Consider the following 26,012-nt stretch of genomic DNA (forward strand, 5'->3'; position numbering starts at 1 on the left):
AGTCTTCTGGTGTATTAATATATCATCGTAGAGTACCAAAAACTCTGTGTTCTTCAAAAGTTCTACTACTTTCCAAGAAATATATTGTAAAATTACCAGCGGGGACAAAAATAAACCACTTCCTCTCGATGAAGAGTTTGGATGACGGGAACAGGTTTGTGTAACAAAAGCAAATTTGCCATCGCACCCCCGACCCCAACTTTTGGAGCGATGTGCAGAAAGCAGGCCAGGCCTGCGCTGTCTGCACAGCCTATTTCCAAGCTTTGAAGCTGCTGGAGTGTTTCCACAGCTAACCGCTCTCAGATGAGGACTATGGCGTTTTATGAGCCGGGTAAAAAAAAAAAACGATACCTACACGTGTGTCAACTAGTGGGGGTTGGCTCAGTTCAGAGCCGAGAGAAAACATAACTCCTCCAGGGTTTCGATACCAGGACGTGTCATCAATCTTGTGGGAGAAAAGAGCGAGCAGGCAGATGGATATTACTCATATCTGCTCACCTTTGGGGGTCTTGATTTCACAGCAGTACAACGAGTAAACAAGGCCAGCATGTTTGTATGTCTTTTTTTGTTTCTTTAAGCAAAAAAAAAAAAAAAAAAAGCTGAGGGGTTTGTGATGTGTGCGGTTTGTTTCTCCGTGCCTCAAACGTAGCAGGGCGTCAGCTCCAGGAATGTGGACAAAGGATGAAGTTTCTAAGCATTCAGGGAAACAATGCTGGAGACTGAATGAATAAATAGTACTGTCATTCTGGTATAGTCCCACAGTCACACTGTATGCATTCATTTGTGGGAGATAAATGTCTTCTGATTCGATATCGACAACGGTCAGATAAAAGGTGTCGAATGCTATTGGTTTGCATCTAAAATCTTCGATATAAGCTCTGAGACAAGTAGTCCTGCAGTGTGTTTACTTGTGCAAAGTTGGACAGCAAGTTAACATCTAAATGTCCTCAATAAGCACTCAAGGTTGGTCTTTTCTTCTATTTTAGTCAACTCATTTACAAAGGTAAACATGGTAGGCTATAGGACATGGGTGTCAAACTCTGGCCCGCGGGCCAAATTTATATTCAGCGGCGGTGCCGCGGTGTCACCGCATTCAACGCTAATTCTCATACTTGCCAGCCCTCCCAGGAGACTCTCAAATTTCAGTACCCCTCCCAAAAATCGTCACGTCCGCTTTTCACCCAGTCCAGCGAATGCTGGCCCAGTTACATAATATGTGCGGTTTCAGCACGAACACACACGTGAATGCAATGCATACTTGGCCAACAGCGATACAGGTTACACTGACGGTGCCCGTATAAATAACTTTAACACTGTTAGAAATATGCGCCACACTGTGAATCCACACCAAACAAGAATGACAAACACATTTCGGGAGCACATCCGTACCGTAACACAACATAAACACAACAAAACAAATACCCAGAATCCCATGCAGCCCTAACTCTTCCGGGCTGCAATATACACACCCGCTACCACCAAACCCCGCCCCCCCAACCCCGCCCACCTCAACCCACACACAGAGGGGGTGGGGGGGCAAGTATGCATTGCATTTACGTGTGTGTGCGTGCTGAAACCGTACATATCTTGTGATCGGGCCAGCACGTTGTTGGAATGGATGAAAAGCAGACGTGACGACAGCTCGTGGAGGACGATAAATGCAGTGCCTTTAAAGCACGCCCCCAAGACTGTGGTCCGGGTGGACGAGATATAATGACTGATAAACAACTTTGTTCGATAATGAAGGTTGCCTCAGCTCAAAGCCTGAGCCCCGATATTAATGAACTAGCATCCAAGAAAAGATGGCAGGTATCTGGCTTGGGCACATCAGATTAGATCAGTGTGTTGCAAACTGAGCAGTTTAAAGTCCTGAATGGTTGGTTTATTCATTGTTATTTTATTTTCTAATTTATTAGCCTGTGGAAAAAGTTAATGTTGATATTTACCTCAGAATGCTGCAAATAGAAAAGAGGCATTACATTTGTATTTAAATTGTATTTGATATGCCATTGAAATTTTTTAATTATTATTATTATTATTTGAAACTCGATTTTGCATGTCACTATAAAGTTATATAAGCCTTGCTTGTTCAATATTCAATGCAAAACTTGTTTGGGTCCCTATTAAAAGGTTAATTTGTTCAACCTTGGCCCGCGGCTTTGTTCAGTTTTAAATTTTGGCCCACTCTGTATTTGAGTTTGACACCCCTGCTATAGGAGCTAGCAGCTACACATCAGCTAAGCACACACTAGCACACAAGCTAGACATTATTATTTTAATTGTATTTATTAACAAGCCTTTATTTAACCAGGTAATATCCCATTGAGATCAAAGATCTCTTTTCCAAGAGAGACCTGGCCAAGAGGGCAGCAGCAAGGTTACATTAAAAAACAGTAAACAACACATAAAACATCACATTTACAACATTATAACTTGCTCACATGACACATGTGCATACAGACAATGTAGACTGCAATCCTTTCACAGAAGCTTTAAACTCATTCAATGTAACAAGGGTTTGAAGTATACAGGTATTCGATTGTAGGTTATTCCAAGCCTTCGGTGCTGAAAACCTAAATGCTTTCTTGCCCAGTTCAGTTCTTACTTTGGGGACGACAAATTGCAGAACATTCATTGAACGAAGATTGTGACTTCCTTGTTTCTTTGTTAAAAGACAAGACAGATAAGATGGAGTGATACCCAGAATGGTTTTGTAGATGAAAACATACCAATGATTGAGGCGTCGAGCACATAAAGATGTCCAGTTAACCATTGAGTATAACATGCAATTGTAAGTAAGGGGAGCGCAGTTGGTGATGAATCTCAGTGCCCTGTGGTACACACTATCCAGCTTGTGGAGACAACCAGCATTCATGTACAACACATCTCCATAGTCAATAACAGGTAAGAAGGTTGTTTCCACCTATTTCTGTTTCACAGTAAAAGAAAAGCAAGACTTCTTTCTATAATAAAATCCCAGTAAAAGTTTCAGTTTTTTTTAAAACATACTGAATGTGCTCCTTAAAACTCAAGTGGTCATCAATTAAAAAATCCTAAATATTTAAAAGCAGATACTAACATAATTTGTTGCCCAATTCTTGTTCAAATGTTCTCACACATTTATTATTACTTAATTGAACAATGTTGCAGTCCAAAACCTGACAATTGTCAATAAAAATAAGTATCAAATATTTATAATTGCATATTATTTACACTTACAAAGTCTCCAAGGCAGAAGCGTATTAGAAAGTATCCGCATCATTCAACTTACTGTGACATTAACTTCTTATGAATTATTGTGACCAACAAGTGTCGCAAAAAAAAACCAGACTTCAAAAGCATACTTCTGTCGTATGGTTAGTGTTTGTCATACCTATCATTGTTCTTGTTGTGTCATTGTTCTCCTGCCTTCCCTTTTATTTTGTGCCTGCATTTTCCCTGTTGTGCTTTTTTTTTTTTTCAGTTCACTCTTCCTCTGCGAGGGGCGGACCTTGAGGCTCACCTGCAGCTAATCAGTTCTTGGACTATTTAAGCTTGGCACAGACAGCTGTGCCATGCTGGGTATTGTTTCCTGTTCCTTCTACGTCGCATGCGTTGGCTTGACCTCCGAGTCCGGGTATGTTTTTTCGCCCTTATTATATACCTACTCTCCGTGTGTTTTTTCTGTCCTCCCTGAGGTGTAGAAGATATCTATTGTGGACTTTTCCTTTGCTCGGTGTGCCCGGCCTCTGAGGTTCTCGCTTATTGGCTATGTTACATGGTGTGCGTTTCTGCCCCATCACCTTTTGTTAACCTTTATGGACTTAATTAAAGACTTTCCATTTTTTGATTCCATCTTGCCTGCCGTCTCTGCATTCTGGGGTCACCAAGTCCTAACAGTTTTCTTAGTAATTTCACTTGATTAAACTTTTTCTAACATTCCACACAACAAAATAATAAAAATATGTACTATGAGTCCTGCTGATAATATATCGGATTAATATCGGTATCAACCAACACTCAAAGCTCCAATATCGGTATTGCATCAGAAGTGAAAAAGTTGCATCAAAACACCCCCCACTTTGTACAGGGATACCTCGGTTTTCATACGCCCCACTTTTGTAGGATTTGGTTTTGGACGAATACTGTCTAGATACAGTCGTACCACGGTTTGCGTTCCAAAAGGTCCAAATCAAAGCAATGTGGAAGGAGGGAATGGGAGCGCCACATTGGACACCATCTTCATACTTTGCTACAATCTCAATTCAATAGTGTTTCTATCTTCCATCCACCATCTTCATACTTTGCTACAATCTCAATTCAGTAGTGTTTCTCACCTTCTTTATCAAAGGGCTGTCACTTTCCACTTTCTTTGGCCCCATGATGGCTTATTTTGTAGTGGTATTCAATAAAAACAACCTAGTTTGTTGCCCGCAATGTTTGGTCGTACGATAATGGAGACGGTATACTAGAAATGTGGCAACTTTTTGACATTTTTGGCAAAAACAAGGTTTCTGTATTACCGTATTTTACGGACTATAAGGCGCACTTAAAATCTTTATTTGTTCTCAAACTCAACAGTGCGCCTTATAACCCGGTGCGCCTAAAGTACGGAATAATTCTGGTTTTGCTTACCGACCTCAAAGCAATTTTATTTGGTACATGGTTTAATGATAAGTGTGACCAGTAGATGGCAGTCACACATAAGAGATGTGTTCGAACTGCTCCCACAGTGGAGTGTTAAGTCTCGTCTTAAGACCCACTTTTATTCTTTGGATTTTAACACTACGTGAGTTGTGTGGTCCTCTGTGTTTAAAAAAAATAAATAAAATGTATTGTTTTAATTGGTTTTACCCTTTAAAATCGGTTTTAATCATATTTATTTTTATATTGTTTTTATATATATGTATTTTTTTTATTCAGTCATTTGTGGAGCTAAGGATAATATTTTAATATTGTTTTTAATATTGTTGTGCAGCACTTTGGAAACATTTCTGTTTAAATGTGCTATACAAATAAAGTGGATTGGATTGGGTGGATTGTGTAGACTGAAATATGATGGCAATATGACTCAAGTAAACAAACCAACATTTTATATGTTCCATTGAAAATATAGAACAGCGCTCAAAAATCTATCAAAATGTTTTAGTACAACTTTGGTAAGCTATGAAGCCGCACCGCTTGAAGGATTGTTGGCGCATTAAACATACGAGTATTATTATGGTGTGTGTGTATAAGGTAAAACATTATCAGGCGTTTTGTTTCGCAATATTATGCAAAAGCAACTTTTCTTACCCTCTGGTACCTGCTGATCTGTATTTGGGATCTGCATAAATCCTGAAAAATTGTGCAGGTCCGCCTTTGTAGTCCGTGCCAACACCGTAGTCGATAAGCTTCTTCTTTTTCTCTATCTTCTTGTTATGGGGCATTCACCCTCTGCAGTTGCCATTTCTAATATGAAGTAGCATAAACTTCTTATATCGGTCAGTAAACTCGCCATGAAAGTGCTAAAACATACCGGTGTAGTGAGTTTACATTATTCACCCAAGGAACTTTAGTTATTAGAGAGTTCCGGACGGACGGTTTTTCACGGGACACATTTCCGGCCTTGATGTTGTTTCCGGATGAGGAGATGTTGCTCCGTTATTGATTTAAGTAAAGTCTGAATGTCATTAAAACAGTTAGCTCCATCTTTTGACACTTCTTCCACACCCGTCCTTGCACGCTACACCGCTACAACAAAGATGACGGGGAGAAGACGCTGCCGAAGGTGAGCCACGTAAATAAGACCGCCCACAAAACGGCGCATACGGAAGCGACTGTCAGAAAGCAGCTTGAAGATGATCTGTAAAACATAATCTATGCAACATTTTGACTAAAGAACCACCATTACATGTTATGTAGATGACAAGGAAGTGTTTTACATTTAGAAAAAAGAAAAAGAAAAAAAGAGTACTTTAATGCGCCCTATAAGCCGGTGCGCCTTATATATGAAAAAAGCTCGAAAATAGACCATTCATCGGCAATGCGCCTTGTAATCTGGTGCGCCCTATGGCCTGGACAATACGGTACATGTATGATACCTTGGCATTCAAAGTGTTTTGAGGACAACCCATAGGGGGCGCCACACAAACGACATTTACTACCATGTGCAAAAATCGGGACACACCCAAGCAACAAACGATGCATCCATAAGATTTATGACTAGGAATATACTATTGCTATTTAGTTTCCCTCAAGATCCTATTGTGGAATATATGCCAGCTTGCAATTTGACCTCTGTAAACTCACCTTTCCACTACCCTCATTCATAAAAAATGAATTTGTATCCACGAAAAGAATCACCCAGTCCTTCTAAAAATAAACAAGAAACCTCCATTTACAAATATTTGTGAAGACGACATGCAAGAATGTGAGGTTGATGTGAGTGTATCATTGAAGATGGTGTGCTCAATTACAAATGCCCATAATAACATCTCCACCACCCATTAAAAAAAAAAAAAAAGTATATTCCCCTGACCGATCCAAGAATTGCGAAATGAAGTACACTTGGAAAGAGTTGCTGCCTTCTAAGAGGGGTGGGGGTGGGCAGGGGTTTATGTGGAAACATACCTTACACACTAAAATGTAATAACCTTTGAGTCGCCCGGTGTTTTACTTGGCCGAGAGACGCAACAAGATCAAACACAGACTTGGATCCAGACGCTTTTGCCAAAAATGTCAGCGTTAAGCACCAGGCTCCAGATTCAGGTATTTTCTTTCCCCTGGCAGCAAGCAAGAGCACAGACGCAAACCGTTAAGGCTGGAATATACTTTTGCGTCACGTAGCTTGCGTCCCCTCTATTGGCGTCTTGTTTGCTTTATAGTGGGGGGTGGTGCCAGAATTGTAATTCTCTTCCAAAACACTAAGAGGCAGTGTCTCCAGAAGGAGCAACCACAACTGTTGTTGACAAGATGTTCCTCTTCTTGTAAAAAGTGACGACAACCACAACATCGACATCTTTGTCTACCCTGGAACTAATAATTCAGAAATATCAGTTTACTTTCAATGGATGTTTTATATATATAAACTGAGGAAAATACCTTCGTGTAGGTCGGGGGTGTCAAACTCAAATACAGAGTGGGCCAAAATTTAAAACTGAACAAAGCCGCGGGCCAAGGTTGAACAAATGAACCTTTTTGATAGGGACCCAAACAAGTTTTGCATTGAATATTAAACAAGCAAGGCTTATATAACTTTATAGTGACATGCAAAATCGAGTTTCAAATAATAATAATTAAAAAATATCAATGGCATATCAAATACAATTTAAATAAAAATGTAATGCCTCTTTTCTATTTGCAGCATTCTGAGGTAAATATCAACATTACATTTTTCCACAGGCTAATAAATTTGAAAATAAAATAATGAATAATCCAACCATTCAGGACTTTAAACTGCTCAGTTTGCAACACACTGATCTAATCTGATGTGCCCAAGCCAGATACCTGCCATCTTTTCTTGGATGCTAGTTCATTAATGTCGGGGCTCAGGCTTTGAGCTGAGGCAACCTTTATTATCGAACGAAGGTGTTCATCAGTCATTATATCTCGTATTCCACAGTCTTGTGGGCGTGCCTTAAAGGCACTGCCTTTAACGTCCTCTACGAGCTGTCGTCACGTCCGCTTTTCATCCCTTCTAACAACGTGCCCGCCCAGTCACAAGATATGAGCGGCTCCTGTACGCACACACACGTAAATGCAAAGCATACTTCATCAACAGCGATACAGGTTACACTGAGAGTGGCCGTATAAGCAACTTTAACATTGTTAGAAATATACGCCACACTGTGAATCCACACTAAACAAGAATGAAAAACACATTTTGGGAGAACATCCGCACAATAACACAACATAAACACAACAGAACAAATACCCAGAACCCTTTGCAGCACTAACTCTTCCGGGACGCTACAATATACACCCCCCCTCCCCCACACACACACACACCTTGTAGCGTCCCGGAAGAGTTAGTGTTGCAAAGGGTTCTGGGTATTTGTTCTGTTGTGTTTATATTGTGTGCGGATGTTCATCCAAAATGTGTTTGTCATTCTTGTTTGGTGTGGATTCACAGTGTGGTGTATATTTCTAACAATGTTAAAAGTTATTATACTGGCACCCTCAGTGTAACCTGTATCGCTGAAGATCAAGTATGCGTTGCATTCACTTCTGTGTGCGTGCCAAAGCCGCACATATTATGTGACTGGGCCAGCACTCGTTGGACTGGACAAAAAGGGGGACGTTACAATTCTCGGGAGGGGCACTGAAATTTGGGAGTCTCCCGGGAGGTTTGGTAAGTATGAGAATTAGCAGTGTACCGCCGCTGTATATAATCGGCGGGCCAGCTCTAGTGTTAATTTCATATCACCTCACGGGCCAAGTGAAATTTGGCCCGCCGGCCAGAGTTTGACATCCTTGGTGTAGATGGACTGTGCAACGTCTGAGCGAGTCGTGGCAGAGGACGCTATTATTTGTAACACTATTTGAACGTTCGAGACACGTGACAAGAGAGCGTTGTAATGCAATTGAAATAAACAAAATTGTTAAATAACTATTGTAAGTAAATTACATTCTGGTGTAAGGATGTTCAGAACCAGTTACCGTGTATCAATTCCTTGCCAATTAAAAAAAAAAATCCCTTAACGATGCTGGTCTGAGGGAATGGGGTTATTACGCAACGTGCGTAGTGACGTCCGACAGCAACATGGCGGTGCCTGGGGGGAAGAAGCGCTTCAAAAGTTGCCGACATTTTACAAGAAAAGATTGCAGCAGTACTACTTGTAATAATTGGCGGTTGCTATTTCATCAAGAAGAGAACATACGAGCATAAGCTGAAGCATTTGAACAAACAGCATGCAATAGTTTCAAATGAATGTCACGTTTTTGAATTGCGTCGATCTCGTCCCAGGCAGCAGCAGTAATCTGGTGTAAATACGACAGGTACTAATACCGCCTTTCATCTTAGCACTATTACCGGTACCTGTTAAATTGAAATGAATGCCTTCTAATTTAAATGAGCAAGACGAGACATTAGTGACGGGTCCGGCAACACCGATGCATCGGCGCATGCGTCGAGCTCATAGAGCAAAACCCGGTGTCGGTGCGCGTACCGCTTTTATAAAGTCACGTGGCCGATCATGAGCTGTTTCAGTCACGTGACCGATACGTGAACTGTGTCGAACTGACGCCTGTGCGCCAAACTGTGTTTATAAGGAAGCGCATCTGTCAACAAGATGCTGCTGCCAACAGAATCGCCGCACTTCAGTCGTTGGTCATTTGTAATTTATCGTCATCGGAGATCATGGGGCAGCCTCAGGCAAAAAGAAAGATTTCCGCCGTGTGGGAATATTTTGATCATATATCGGAAAAAAAGGTATTTGTGTTAATTTCCTTGTCGTTTCATCCTGTTCTCTCAAAGTTTCCACTTGATCTATTAGAATTCAAAATCTCTTCAAAATGATTCTTAGTTTACTATTCATATTTTCTGCAGGTTAAATGTCGCATTTGTACGACAGAATGAGAATTCCACCTCAATGCTGAGGCATTATAGGGCCAGGCATGAAAATGAAGTTCCAGAGACACCCAGGATAAACTCGGGTATACAGCCATTCTACTACTTACTCAGTTTCTTTTTTGATAATTAATTCCCTTCTTCTTTATCTCATTTTTAACCATCAAGCTACCAGGAAGCAGATGCTGGATGAGGCTCTGCTGAACTTCATTGTCAAGGACTGCCAGCCCCTCAGCATTGTGGAGAGTGAAGGGTTCAGGGAACTAGTGCAGGTCCTTGAGCCATCATATGTTTTGCCTACCAGAAAGGTTTGTGTGGAAATGATCTAAAGTTGTAGTTGATACATCCATTTTATTTAATATTTAAATTGAATATGTTGAGTTTCTTTTGGTTTGACTTAGTGTTATTTTCAGACCATCAAAAAATGCTGGTGAAAATATGAGGAGGAACGGGAACGAGTGAAATTGGAAGTACAGCAAGCTGTGGCAGTGAGTATAACAGCTGACATGTGGACATCTGTAAACATGGAGGCTTACTTGGCTCTTACCTGTCACTACATAAATGATCATTTGCAGTTGTGTACATCTGTGTTGGGAGTGCAATACTTTCCACAAAGTCACACTGCTGACAATTTGGCCGAGGTTAAAAGGGGCATGATGGCAGACTGGGCCATAACTAATGAAGTGTTTTGTGACCGACGCAGCACCAAACATGATTGCATCCACTAGACAGCTCCAAATTCGACACTCAATTTGCATTGCACATAGTCTTAATTTATTAGTTAGAAAATCATGTGACCAGATCCCCACACTTGCATCCATCAGACACAAAGCGAGGCACATTGTCACATACTTTAGATCGAGCACTACAGCTAAAGAGAAGCTTGCTCAAGTGCAGCAACAGATGGGACGGCCAACCCTGAAACTCATCAATGAGGTGGCAACACGCTGGAACAGCACATATGAAATGCTGTCAAGGCTACATGATGAGAAGGAGTCAGTGTGGGTATCTCTGGCCTCTCTAAAAACAGATTTGACTCTACTTACAGCTGAGTGTAACATCGTAGGAGAAACACTTATTGTGCTTGCTCCTTTCCATCAAGCCACAGTGGAGTTGTTTGAGGAGAGGCGAGTGTCAGGGTCAAAGGTCATCCCGATGATGAAAATGCTCCACGTTGCACTAGAGCATAGTGCTTCAACCTTGCAAACACAGGCAGCCAAACACCTCCATGAACACTTGAAGTGTCGAGTCACAGACATTGCTTCTAATCTGTAGTCATTAAGTGTGTTGACCCCAGCAACACTTCTTGACCCCAGATTTAAATCACTCGGGTCCCGCAGTTCTTGTAAATTGAATGACGCCATCATTCGGCTACGTACCGAATGTGCGTCTGTCATCGGACACACAAATGAGCCCCTGCCAGGACCATCTGCAGAACAGCTGTCTGCACCCACTTCAGGCATTTATTCAGCATTATTTGTTTGTTGTTGTTTGAAATCATGTAATAAAATGCATGTTTGTTGTTTTTAAGATAACCTTTGGAAACATCTGGATATGGAAGTGGGAAGGCAGACAAAAAACTCTACTGCAGATGCCATACAAGAGGTCCAACGTTACCTGGCAGAGGGAAATGTAGCTAGGTCCCAGGACCCATTGAAATACTGGGACCAACAGAAGACCACCTTCCCAAACCTCTTCCAGCTAGCACTTAATTTCCTCTGCACTCCCGCCTCCTCTATGCCCTGTGAGCGGGTCTTTTCTACAGCCGGAGAAATAATAACTAAGAAGAGAAATCGTCTAAAATGTAATACGTTGGAAAACCACATATGCGGTCCTCTTCAAGGTTTCTCATAGTCATTCACATCGACGTCCCACTGGGGTGAGTTTTTCCTTGCCCTTATGTGGGCTCTGTACAGAGGATGTCGTTGTGGCTTGTGCAGCCTTTTGAGACACTTGTGATTTAGGGCTATATAAATAAACGATTGATTGAAAAACTGTTTTATTTAATAAAAATGTGTAAAAAAAAATGTTAAAAAAAAATTCCCAGGCCACAAGCATCCTCATTCACAACATGTTCTCTTAGATTTCCATGTTATGATACATGTTCACATTATTTATTGACTGTATCTAAAAAAGATAAAAATATATTTTTATTTAAATGAAGATATGAAATAATCCTAAATGAAATACAATGACTTGGTTTATATTATTGTATATACTAGGTCATAAAATCAGTGTCAGTTGAGTCGGTCCATTTGTTGCCTGTAGGGATTTTTAATGTCCAGCAGATCTCAGTATTTAGTGACACAGTATCAATACAGTTTTGCAATGTGTCGAAACGCTTCATGACGCCTCATCAACCCATCACTACGAGACATATTCTGACTGGTTTCGAGGCGAGCAGTAATGGTTCCGGTTCACGTCTGCCGCGACAGGCAATATATGCAGGTGGAACTCATAAAATTAGAATATCGTGTAATAGTCTATTCATGTCAGCACTTCAACTTCAAATGTGAAACTATGTGATTCAAACTCATTACATGAGAAGTGAGATATGTCTGGCCTTTATTTATTATAATTATGTTTTTGAAAACTCCACTTTTTCTGAGATTTTCAATTCAAGGTTTTCATAAGCTGTAAGCAATAATTATCAACATTATATCAAAACAAGGCTTGGCATATCTTGAGTTGTATAATATGTATATAATAGTTTCATTTTGTAAAGCTAAAAAAACCTTTGCACCATATTCACGTTTTATAATTTCACCAGTAAATTTTCTAGGGAGATAAATAATAAATGATAAATGGGTTATACTTGTATAGCGCTTTTCTACCTTCAAGGTACTCAAAGCGCTTTGACACTACTTCCACATTCACCCATTCACACACACATTCACACACTGATGGCGGGAGCTGCCATGCAAGGCGCTAACCAGCAGCCATCAGGAGCAAGGGTGAAGTGTCTTGCCCAAGGACACAACGGACGTGACTAGGATGGTAGAAGGTGGGGATCGAACCCCAGTAACCAGCAACCCTCCGATTGCTGGCACGGCCACTCTACCAACTTCGCCACGCCGAGATGACAGATTAAGTTTTGAAAATGTTACTAAATATTAGTCTTCTGTAGTTTCCACATATGTTTTATTTTGTTAAATTCTACAGAAGAAAATGTATTTCTTATTTGTTTTCAAAAACAATATTCTTTCTATAATATGTGCCTCTTTAGACCTCACTGCTGGCTTTGTAAGATCATGTTAGCTACAAACTAAACTAAATTGATGCTAAACCACCTTTTTGTTAACTTTTTTCCAAATAATCGATAAGAGAACCGATAAAGAATTGAATTTTTAAGCAGAATTGGAACCGGAAAAATGGTATCAATTCCCATCCCTATGCTGGTGTTAATGTGTATGGTCATGTGTTATTGTTGTTCAGTTTCCACGAACATAACGTGCTTGAAAGATGATTGACAGAGAATGAGGAAGTGTTGTGTGTGAGAGAAAAAGACGTGTGTACACAAGAAAGAGAAATGTGTCAGAATAGAACCTGTTAGCACAAGATTGGCAATAAATGTTAAAAAGAGTGTGGTGCTTTGTGACTTACTCTTGATGAAACAACACAATAAGCTACAAAAACACATTAAGTATTTTTTTTTAAGCGCACCAAGGTATTATGTACAGAATATCAGTTTTTATGCAAATGTTCTATCACAGTTGCTTTATTTCATACAAGAATTTGTGCATTACAAACACAAAGTCTGCTCTCATGTGGTGGAGGACACTCCTCTTCAAAAGCTGACCAATCACAGTTCTGCGGTCAGCGTTGGTGCTGACACAAACCTCCGATTCTTAGGAGGAGTTATGCAGGTTTCAAGAAGAAAGATGGCGTTGCTAACGCAAGTTACATGACACAAGAGTATACACCAGACTTTAACCATCAACGGGGCTGTGACAGCATACCCCCCACCCCCACTACCATCACCATTTCAACGGTGCACAAAGCATGCTGGAAATGTGAGGGCTTCCTGCTGCCATCAAGGAAAATCATTCACATGCATTTACATAAACTACACGACAGGGGGTAGCCTTCATTTCACAAGTGAGGGGGACGGATTGTTAGAGGGGACCTATGATCATTTTATTCTACATTTAAAACACTTCTTTGTGCTTTAGAGTCTAGACCAGCGGTCTCCAATGTGTTCCTGGCTACAGACCCCCAAACTGATCCAGAGAAGGAGCAGGGACTTCCTACTAAAGTTAAAGGTAAAGTCCCAATGATAGTCTCACACACACTAGGTGTGGTGAAATTATCCTCTGCATTTGACCCATCCCCATGTTCACCCCCTGGGAGGTGAGGGGAGAAGTGAGCAGTCGCGGTGGCCGCGCTCGGGAATCATTTTGGTGATTTAACCCTCAATTCCAAATTCCCTAAACTAACACCCTCCCTTCCACATAATACCTCTTCGGATTGTAAATAATCAAATGTAAATAATCAAATGTAGACACTTTTTCTTATACTTTCTGATCTCTCTCTCTATGTCCACTACTTGCTGTACATATCCTACCAAGTCAGTCCTACACTGTTTCAATGTCCATTTCTCTGATGATGCAATTTTTGATGCTGATTGTTGATGACTGAAGTGTTGATACCAACCAAACCTAACCCACCCCTCCTCCATATCCCACACCCCGGATTGTAAATAATGTAAATAATTCAATGTATATACTCTGATGATTATCTTGTGTGATGACTGTATTATGATGTTAGTATATATTTGATAGTATATATCTGTATCATGAATCAAGTGGACTTAAACAAGTTGAAAAATGTATTCGGGTGTTACCATTTAGTGGTCAATTGCACGGAATACGTACTTCACAGTGCAATCTACTAATAAATGTTTCAATCAATCAAAAAGACTCGGCCGGGGTTCGAACTCACAACCTTCCGGTCTCAGGGCGGACACTCTAACCACAAGGCCACTGAGCAGGTGAAATTGTGATTATGCTTTAAAGTAGGGACGGCGTGGCGTGGTGGGTAGTGTGGCTGTTTTAGAAGAGCGGCTGTGCCAGAAACGTGAGGATTCCAGGTTCGCTTCCTGCCTCTTGCCACTGCTGTTGTGTCCTTGGGCAAGACACACTTCACCCACACTAGTGAATGAATGATAGGTGGTGGCCGGAGGGGCCGTAGGCGCAAATTGGCAGCCTCGCTTCTGTCAGTCTACCCCAGGGCAGCTGTGGCTACAAATGTAGCTTACCACCACAGTTGTGTGAATGTGGACTGAATAAATGATGGGTTCTCACTTCTCTGCGAGTGCTTTGAGTATCTATTTGATAGAAAAGCGCTATATAAATCTAACCCATTATTAATAGACACGTTTTCTCTATATTATAGCTATTATCACATATATCTGATTTATGACACCAAAAGACGTCCAAAGTTTGCGAATACATGACCAAAATAGTATCAATCTCCCAGAGATTGCCGAGCCATTTTGAGAGATAAGGAACAAGCCAGTCACGTGATGCATGACATAGCGTTATCTGCAGATCGCTTTCCCACCAACAACAATACTAATCATGCAAACTTTGTGAGAGAAAACAAGGATTACTTTGGGAAAAATTAAGATCCAGGAACTTATATTTTTGAGCCCGAACACAAGAAGGATGAGCAATAAGTTTTAGAAGCCGAGTGCTAAACGGATGCAGCTTTATTAAAAATACTGTGGTATCAACAGCATTGCTAGGTGTTAAACATACAAACTAACCATAATAAACCCAAATATAACAAACACTTACTGTAATATTTCCACTCTCGCTGGTTATACTTGCATAGCGCTTTTCTACCTTCAAGGTACTCAAAGCGCTTTGACACTACTTCCACATTCACCCATTCACACACACATTCACACACTGATGGCGGGAGCTGCCATGCAAGGCGCTAACCAGCAGCCATCAGGAGCAAGGGTGAAGTGTCTTGCCCAAGGACACAACGGACGTGACTAGGATGGTAGAAGGTGGGGATCGAACCCCAGTAACCGGGGTTACGAAGGGTTAAAAATAAATTGCAGCAACTAGTGTCTTTTTCACCATCTCAGGGGATGTCAAAGTTGACCAGGCTCTCGGTCCATGGCCACATTTGTATACTACCAGGTGAGAGATGCATGAATTATAAACTAGAATAAACTTTTAGCAAGTTTGAGACGAAGCAGAAGCAGCCGCCAGCTGACTCTGTCAACAATAGCAGGGTAAGCTAGCATTAGCTCAATGCTATCAATGCGCCACTGAAATAGTCTGTCTGCGTTGACACTTATAATAACAATATCACTCATATTTGGTTAATTTTCAGGTGACGACATGTAAATGGAGTATTGATGACAGTTTCTGGATGTTTTTAGAGAGTATAATGGGCACAACCAAGGATCCTCCCTCTGTTGACTCAATTGTTAGCTATTTATTTAAAATGTTGAATGCATAAAAAAAGACAAAAGTGATGTGTTCTTCCATCCATCCATTTTCTACCGCTTTTCCCTTTTGGGGTCGCGGGGGTGCTGGAGCCTATCTCAGCTGCAGTCAGGCGGAAGGCGTGGTACACCCTGGACAAGTCGCCACCTCCTCACAGGTCCAACACAGATAGACAGACAACATTCACACTCACATTCACACACTAGGGTCAATTTAGTGTTGCCAATCAACCTATCTCCAGGTGCATGTTTTTTTGGTGGTGGGAGGAAGCCGGAGTACCTGGAGGGAAGCCACGTAGTCACTTGTCTTACATGATGATTGTGAATGATAGCACATCGCTTTCCAATTTTTGTGTATTTCCAGTATGACTGATCTGATAATATGGTCTGAGTGCAAAAGCGTTCCTCCAGTGACTTAGAATATTGATCGATTGATTGATTGATAGAGAAGTTTATTGACATCTTAAAGAATTTAATCCATGTAATAATTTAAAAAGGCAAATGGATGGCACAAAAAGCCAAAAGGCTTGTTTCCATTGTGGTCCATGAAATATTCATCACATTTGAAAAATTCAATAATAAAAGATACATAACCTGTAACGTGTATATAAAATTTATAAATTGAGTATATACGGAAATTGCCGAAGATATTCAGAGCGGAATATTCAAAATGGCCGACTGAATTTGTGGCATTTTGTGATGTTTAGACGGCGGTTTGTAAATACAATTGGATATGGTTTAATGGATGCAAAGAAACACAATTAAAGGGGAACATTATCACCAGACCTATGTAAGCCTCAATATATACCTTGATGTTGCAGAAAAAAGACCATATATTTTCTAACCGATTTCCGAACTCTAAATGGGTGAATTTTGGCGAATTAAACGCCTTTCTAATATTCGCTCTCGGAGCGATGACGTCACATCGGGAAGCAATCCGCCATTTCCTCAAACACATTACAAACACCGAGTCAAATCAGCTCTGTTATTTTCCGTTTTTTCGACTGTTTTCCGTACCTTGGAGACATCATGCCTCGTCGGTGTGTTGTCGGAGGGTGTAACAACACGAACAGGGACGGATTCAAGTTGCACCAGTGGCCCAAAGATGCGAAAGTGGCAAGAAATTGGACGTTTGTTCCGCACACTTTACCGACGAAAGCTATAGTACGACAGAGATGGCAAGAATGTGTGGATATCCTGCAACACTCAAAGCAGATGCATTTCCAACGATAAAGTCAAAGAAATCTGCCGCCAGACCCCCATTGAATCTGCCGGAGTGTGTGAGCAATTCAGGGACAAAGGACCCCGCTAGCACGGCAAGCAATGGCGGCAGTTTGTTCCCGCAGACGAGCGAGCTAGACCCCCTATCGACCCTAGCTTCCCTGGCCTGCTGACATCAACTCCAAAACTGGACAGATCAGCTTTCAGGAACAGAGCGCGGATGAGGGTATGTCTACAGAATATATTAATTGATGAAAATTGGGCTGTCTGCACTCTCAAAGTGCATGTTGTTGCCAAATGTATTTCATATGCTGTAAACCTAGTTCATAGTTGTTAGTTTCCTTTAATGCCAAACAAACACATACCAATCGTTGGTTAGAAGGCGATCGCCGAATTCGTCCTCGCTTTCTCCCGTGTCGCTGGCTGTCGTGTCGTTTTCGTCGGTTTCGCTTGCATACGGTTCAAACCGATATGGCTCAATAGCTTCAGTTTCTTCTTCAATTTCATTTTCGCTACCTGCCTCCACACTACAACCATCCGTTTCAATACATTCGTAATCTGTTGAATCGCTTAAGCCGCTGAAATCCGAGTCTGAATCCAAGCTAATGTTGCTATAGCTTGCTGTTCTTTCCGCCATGTTTGTTTGTATTGGCATCACTGTGTGACGTCACAGGAAAATGGACGGGTGTAACGATGGTTAAAATCAGGCACTTTGAAGCTTTTTTTTAGGGATATTGCGTGATGGGTAAAATTGTGAAAAAAACTTCGAAATATATAATAAGCCACTGGGGACTGATTTTTAATGGTTTTAACCATTCTGAAATTGTGATAATGTTCCCCTTTAAGCATATAAAGTCAGCTTGTTTTTTTTACTCTACTGGTCCTAAAGATACCTTGTTATTTTGCAATACTGTACTAAGATATTCAAATAATACATAATAGCGCCGCTAATAGGTAGCTGACAACTGGCACATTAATAGCTAGCTGGCAACTAGCACTGTGCTCACTGAAAGACATGCAGCTGTAGCCATGGTGCATTTGATGGCTATTCGGAAATAAACCGCAATATTGTTCAAATTAATTTATCCAACACGGAATTACAGGCCAGTAAAGTACAGGGGACATAAAAAGCAGTTGCAGAAAATTCTATACAGACTATAAGTCTATAAAATCCACTACACCTCCCTGATACCGAAGTACATGTCAAACTACTTCCTTAACCGCCATAACCACAACACCAGGGGGAGCTCCACTAACCACGTTAAACCCAGATTCCGATCTAACAAAGGTCTTGACCCATTCTCTTTCTATGCCACATCAATGTGGAATGCACTCCCAACAGGTATAAAAGAAAGGGCATCTCTATCCTCCTTCAAAACCGCAATAAAAGTACACCTCCAGGCAACTTCAACCCTAAACTAACACCCTCCCCGGTTTGTTAATAATCAAATGTAAACAATCAAATGTAGATACTTTTTCTTATGCCTTCTGATCTCTCTCTCTCTCTCTCTATGTCCACTATTTGCTGTACATATCCTACCAAGTCAGACCTACACTGTTTCAATATCCATTTCTCTGTTCTCAATTGTTGATGACTGATGATAACAACCAAACCAAACCCCCCCACCCCTCCACACCCCGAATTGTGAATAATGTAAATAATTCAATGTATACACCCTGATGATTATCTTGTGTGATGACTGTATTATGATGATAGTATATATCTGATAGTATATATCTGTATCATGAATCAATTTAAGTTGACCCGACTTAAACAAGTTGAAAAACTTATTCGGGTGTTGCCATTTAGTGGTCAATTGTACGGAATATGTACTTCACTGTGCAATCTACTAATAAAGGTCTCAATCAATCAAAAAAATACGCCAGGGGTGTTCTGATCAAGGATTTATGCTGCCGATTCCGACCATCCATGAGTGAGATCGATACCAATACCGATCACATGCATTACCGGAACATTTTTTTTTAATCAGAATTCACTATTTATCAAGACATTTTGGACAAGTCTGTAACTCCAACTTTGTGGGAACAGGTTTGGGAAAGCCCTTTTCTGTCCCCCAGTGCACAAAGTTTGGGTTGATAGAGTCCTACATTTATAACCACAAGTAACAAAAATAAGGAGTTATCTTCTGTTTTTAATTTATTATCATGTTATTGCTGTGTTTTATATGTCCTTCATGTAGGAGTTTGGTGTCTAAGTATAATTTAAGTCAGTGTTGGTTCCAGCTCCAGTGGTGCCCTTTTGGTCTTCTAAACAAGGTAAACCAACTCTATATTTGTATCACATTTGACTACATCAACTCTACAGGAACCACCACAAGTCCTTCCCTTCATTTGCGTGTTGAAATGAATGATACAAATCTTCAGAATGCCTCGTGGTATTGGCGGCAATGCATTTCTTCTATTCCCAGTTCCTGATGGTGTCCCAACACTTTTATCCTTACAGCTTCACAACTTCAAAGCTTCACTGACGGCACTCGGAGAGAGAAGGTGACAACTTAATTTTGTGAAGATAACAGCTCCGATAGTAATGAAAGCGTGTCTTTTGTCTAAAAATATTCCTCTTTGAGATAGTCTGAGAACTGGATGTGGAGGAAAAGGCTTTCATGCTCTCACACGGCACATCAAACTTTACAGAGTTGCTTTCAGTAAATGGACATTAACGTGCTAAACTCAGTACAGGTTGTAAGACATTCATTTCAGTCTCTATTAGTGGAAAAATAAATAAATATATCTGCTAGTATTTTCATGTTAAAAATGACTGCGTTCCAATCTAATGTTAAAAATTGGTTATAGATACAAGCCATTGATTGATTAACAAAAAAGGGATATAAACAATATAATAATGAGTTACTATGATTAAGGATTTGACTACTTCCTTCCGCAATCATATGGCAAAATTAACAAATAAATTGTTGTACACAGTATGTATTACTTTTTTTTTTACACTTTTATCACAGGGATCCAAAGGTAACCCCATAGGGGCCTCACAGTCAGGGGTTAATGGGGATGTTGTACCAGGACCCCAAGCACGAGGGGGCCTGGGCTTTTGTAAAGTAAAAAAAAATCTGTCATTTAAAACACATCAGTCTTAAAAAATGACGTCATAAATGTTCACATAAAACGAATATAGCTGTGTAAGTTCCATGATAAGGTTGTTGAATCAACTAAGAATGTCTCTGACTACCTACACACCTGATCAAAAGTGCAAAATGGTTGATTAATTCACTCAAAACAGATGTCATAACGTCATCAAAGCTCAACTTTAAGCATTCAGCACCAGCATTTTGGAACAAGGATGAAGTGATAGAAGAAAGGTAAAAATATGATACATCTATTAGTGGCAACATACGAGAAAGTTATGTACAAGTTTCACTTCGGCATCTCATTGCACATAACTGTGGTGCGTTCAAGGGCCCTAGATTAAAGTTAGAAACAGACGCGTTCCTCAGTTTTAAAGACAGGAAGAGACTTAACCCCAAGGAAATACACTAATAATATAATTATAATAACACTGTTGTAATATTATGATTCATATTATTAACTGACGATAATCCTATATGTATTAGATACGTTATACTATATGAACTAAAAGGAAACTTGACATATTTAAAATAATATTTAGGTGTTTTTTTTTAACATTCTGGCCAATTTTTACTGAATTTGTTTTTGTAAAAACCTTACGTAAAAACAAACACTTTAAAAAAATAAAATCAAATCTAATTATTTGGGGAGTTATCTATATATGTTCTAGATATGTTGATCCCATCCCAAAGAAGTCAAAAACCTAACTAATGTTTTTAAAAAGCTGGTTTCAAACACATTTTAGTGCATGTAAACATACCAAATGTGTGTGTGTATGGCATGGCTATGTTGCGTTTAGTGTGTGATGGGGCCCTTCAAGAGTCTTGCGTATAGAGATCCAGACTTTGGTGCTACGCCACTGTCCATAGTGTAAGTTTGCATGCATACAGTATCAGTACCATTCTCAGCTGAAGAGTCGATGGCCATATATCAGTACCATTCTTAGCTGAAGAGTTGATTATCAGTACCATTTTCAGCTGAAGAGTCGAAGGCCATATATCAGTACCATTCTTAGCTGAAGAGTCGATTATCAGTACCATGCTCAGCTGAAGAGTCGATGGCCATATATCAGTACCATTCTCAGCTGAAGAGTCGATGGCCATATATCAGTACCATTCTTAGCAGAAGAGTCGATTATCAACCATTCACAGCTGAAGAGTCGATGGCCATATATCAGTACCATTCTTAGCTGAAGAGTCGATTATCAGTACCATTCTCAGCTGAAGAGTCGATGGCCATATATCAGTACCATTCTTAGCTGAAGAGTCGATTATCAGTACCATTCTCAGCTGAAGAGTGGATGGCCATATATCAGTACAATTCTTAGCTGAAAAGTCGATTGTCAACCATTCTCAGCTGAAGAGTCGATGGCCATATATCAGTACCATTCTTAGCTGAAGAGTCGATTATCAGTATCATTCTCAGCTGAAGAGTCGATGGCCATATATCAGTACCATTCTTAGCTGAAGAGTCGATTATCAACCATTCTCAGCTGAAGAGTCGATGGCCATATATCAGTACCATTCTCAGTTGAAGAGTCGATGGCCATATATCAGTACAATTCTTAGCTGAAAAGTCGATTGTCAACCATTCTCAGCTGAAGAGTCGATGGCCATATATCAGTACCATTCTCAGCTGAAGAGTTGATGGCCATATATCAGTACCATTCTTAGCTGAAGAGTCGATTATCAACCATTCTCAGCTGAAGAGTCGATGGCCATACATCAGTACCATTCTCAGCTGAAGAGTTGATGGCCATATATCAGTACCATTCTTAGCTGAAGAGTCGATTGTCAACCATTCTCAGCTGAAGAGTCGATGGCCATATATCAGTACCATTCTTAGCTGAAGAGTCGATTATCAGTATCATTCTCAGCTGAAGAGTCGATGGCCATATATCAGTACCATTCTTAGCTGAAGAGTTGATTATCAACCATTCTCAGCTGAAGAGTCGATGGCCATATATCAGTACCATTCTCAGCTGAAAAGTCGATGGCCATATATCAGTACAATTCTTAGCTGAAGAGTAGATTATCAACCATTCTCAGCTGAAGAGTTGATGGCCATATACCAGTACCATTCTTAGCTGAAGAGTCGATTATCAACCATTCTCAGCTGAAGAGTCGATGGCCATATATCAGTACCATTCTTAGCTGAAGAGTCGATTATCAGTATCATTCTCAGCTGAAGAGTCGATGGCCATATATCAGTACCATTCTTAGCTGAAGAGTCGATTATCAACCATTCTCAGCTGAAGAGTCGATGGCCATATATCAGTACCATTCTCAGCTGAAGAGTCGATGGCCATATATCAGTACCATTCTTAGCTGAAGAGTCGATTATCAGTACCATTCTCAGCTGAAGAGTCGATGGCCATATATCAGTACTATTCTTAGCTGAAGAGTCGATTATCAGTACCATTCTCAGCTGAAGAGTCGATGGCCATATATCAGTACCATTCTCAGCTGAAGAGTCGATGGCCATATATCAGTACCATTCTTAGCAGAAGAGTCGATTATCAACCATTCTCAGCTGAAGAGTCGATGGCCATATATCAGTACCATTCTTAGCTGAAGAGTCGATTATCAGTACCATTCTCAGCTGAAGAGTCGATGGCCATATATCAGTACCATTCTTAGCTGAAGAGTCGATTATCAACCATTCTCAGCTGAAGAGTCGATGGCCGTATATCAGTACCATTCTCAGCTGAAGAGTCGATGGCCATATATCAGTACCATTCTTAGCTGAAGAGTCGATTATCAACCATTCTCAGCTGAAGAGTCGATGGCCATATATCAGTACCATTCTTAGCTGAAGAGTCGATTATCAGTACCATTCTCAGCTGAAGAGTCGATGGCCATACATCAGTACCATTCTTAGCTGAAGAGTCGATGGCCATATATCAGTACCATTCTTAGCTGAAGAGTCGATTATCAACCATTCTCAGCTGAAGAGTCGATGGCCATATATCAGTACCATTCTCAGCTGAAGAGTCGATGGCCATATATCAGTACAATTCTTAGCTGAAGAGTCGATTGTCAACCATTCTCAGCTGAAGAGTCGATGGCCATATATCAGTACAATTCTTAGCTGAAGAGTCGATTATCAGTATCATTCTCAGCTGAAGAGTCGATGGCCATATATCAGTACCATTCTTAGCTGAAGAGTCGATTATCAAGCATTCTCAGCTGAAGAGTCGATGGCCATATATCAGTACCATTCTCAGCTGAAAAGTCGATGGCCATATATCAGTACAATTCTTAGCTGAAGAGTAGATTATCAACCATTCTCAGCTGAAGAGTCGATGGCCATATATCAGTACCATTCTTAGCTGAAGAGTCGATTATCAACCATTCTCAGCTGAAGAGTCGATGGCCATACATCAGTACCATTCTCAGCTGAAGAGTTGATGGCCATATATCAGTACCATTCTTAGCTGAAGAGTCGATTATCAACCATTCTCAGCTGAAGAGTCGATGGCCATATATCAGTACCATTCTTAGCTGAAGAGTCGATTATCAGTATCATTCTCAGCTGAAGAGTCGATGGCCATATATCAGTACCATTCTTAGCTGAAGAGTCGATTATCAACCATTCTCAGCTGAAGAGTCGATGGCCATATATCAGTACCATTCTCAGCTGAAGAGTCGATGGCCATATATCAGTACCATTCTTAGCTGAAGAGTCGATTATCAGTACCATTCTCAGCTGAAGAGTCGATGGCCATATATCAGTACTATTCTTAGCTGAAGAGTCGATTATCAGTACCATTCTTAGCTGAAGAGTCGATGGCCATATATCAGTACCATTCTCAGCTGAAGAGTCGATGGCCATATATCAGTACCATTCTTAGCAGAAGAGTCGATTATCAACCATTCTCAGCTGAAGAGTCGATGGCCATATATCAGTACCATTCTTAGCTGAAGAGTCGATTATCAGTACCATTCTCAGCTGAAGAGTCGATGGCCATACATCAGTACCATTCTTAGCTGAAGAGTCGATTATCAACCATTCTCAGCTGAAGAGTCGATGGCCGTATATCAGTACCATTCTCAGCTGAAGAGTCGATGGCCATATATCAGTACCATTCTTAGCTGAAAAGTCGATTATCAACCATTCTCAGCTGAAGAGTCGATGGCCATATATCAGTACCATTCTTAGCTGAAGAGTCGATTATCAGTACCATTCTCAGCTGAAGAGTCGATGGCCATACATCAGTACCATTCTTAGCTGAAGAGTCGATGGCCATATATCAGTACCATTCTTAGCTGAAGAGTCGATTATCAACTATTCTCAGCTGAAGAGTCGATGGCCATATATCAGTACCATTCTCAGCTGAAGAGTCGATTATCAACCATTCTTAGCTGAAGAGTCGATGGCCATATATCAGTACCATTCTTCGCTGAAGAGTCAATGGCCATATACAGTACATGTAGTTCAACTTCCAATAACAGATGTCCTGTTTAGACAGCAAGACTACTCTGCAGGTAGTAGCCAAGTACAGCACTCCATTTCGTTTCAAGACGCCATTATTTACATTATTACCAGGATTGCCCAAAAACTACCAATTTCCATGAAATATAGAGGGGTGACACATGTGTTGTTACAGTCCACTTGCATTGGGGCCAAGTGGAGCTGTGACCCTGTACCAAAACACTATTGCCTTACAAAGTCCCAACCAAAAACGATGGTTGTGCCCTTGTGAGTGTCACTCAGCACTTCCAAAATAGCCTCATGGACGTGTAATGCGTCTTTCCACCAAACACACAGACTGGGTGAGACTCGCCCTCTGACTCAGAGGCGACGCGATGACGCTCACGGCAATGTTGCTGACATGAAAGAGCGGCTAAATAAGCATCTGGCGCTGGGGATGAGTGTGGAAGCCGCCCTGGTGATGATGTTGACACTGACAGAGAGGTTTGCGTTGGGCAAATGGCAAGTCAATAAGAAAAGATAAACAGAAGTCTCGCAAGTGTGGAGTGATGCTGCTATTAATGCAGGTGAGATCAAAAAGCATCGAGAGGTAGCCTGCTCAGTTGACTCACTACAACCTGTCAATGAATTCAAATAACGTACTTAAGGAACAGAGCCAAGGCAGAACAATAGTCAGTTTGTTGGAAAACTAATAACGGAAGATACTTTTATGCTCCAGTCCTGTCGGAGGCAGCAATGAGCAAACAACAAACAGCTAGCTATTTTTTTTTAACCAAATGGTTTTCTAAAATACTAAATATTTTTACTTTTGAAGAGAGGTAACAGCTGCGTAAAGTAGCCTGCAAACTTCTCCTGCCTGATCCTCATGTTGAAAAATGTGTAAATATCGGTAATGAGGACGTTTTTTTCAACGAAACATACCGCGGCAGATTGACGACATCTTCTGTGAAGAAACAGTTGAGGATTCAGGTTTGGGAATCTTATTTGAAAAGAGTTTGCTAAATGTTAGCTTGCTATCAGTAAAGTTATAGTACAAAGAAAGCGAGATAATGTTACATGCGTGCTGAGATGGGAAGAATCCAAACATGTTTCAATAAAGCATATTCGTTTATAAACGCTGTTCGTAATGCAGTTATTATGTAACGTTGTTTTTCCTAACGCTGTTACTTTTACTAGTAACGATAAATCAAAATAATTACTTGTTTTATGAACGTACAACGCAATTACCGATATGTTTTATGTAAAGTGGTTCTTTTGATCTGG

At 40.6% G+C, this 26,012-nt stretch overlaps 1 protein-coding gene across 1 annotated transcript in view; it reads right to left on the reverse strand.

Annotated features, from left to right (window-relative positions):
- nkd2b (NKD inhibitor of WNT signaling pathway 2b) overlaps nucleotides 1-26,012 on the reverse strand; it is a 133,885-nt gene that overhangs the window by 66,773 nt on the left and 41,100 nt on the right. The window lies entirely within an intron of this gene.

Source organism: Nerophis lumbriciformis, linkage group LG04 (genome assembly GCF_033978685.3).
Source record: "Nerophis lumbriciformis linkage group LG04, RoL_Nlum_v2.1, whole genome shotgun sequence".
NCBI classification, from domain to species: domain Eukaryota; kingdom Metazoa; phylum Chordata; class Actinopteri; order Syngnathiformes; family Syngnathidae; genus Nerophis; species Nerophis lumbriciformis.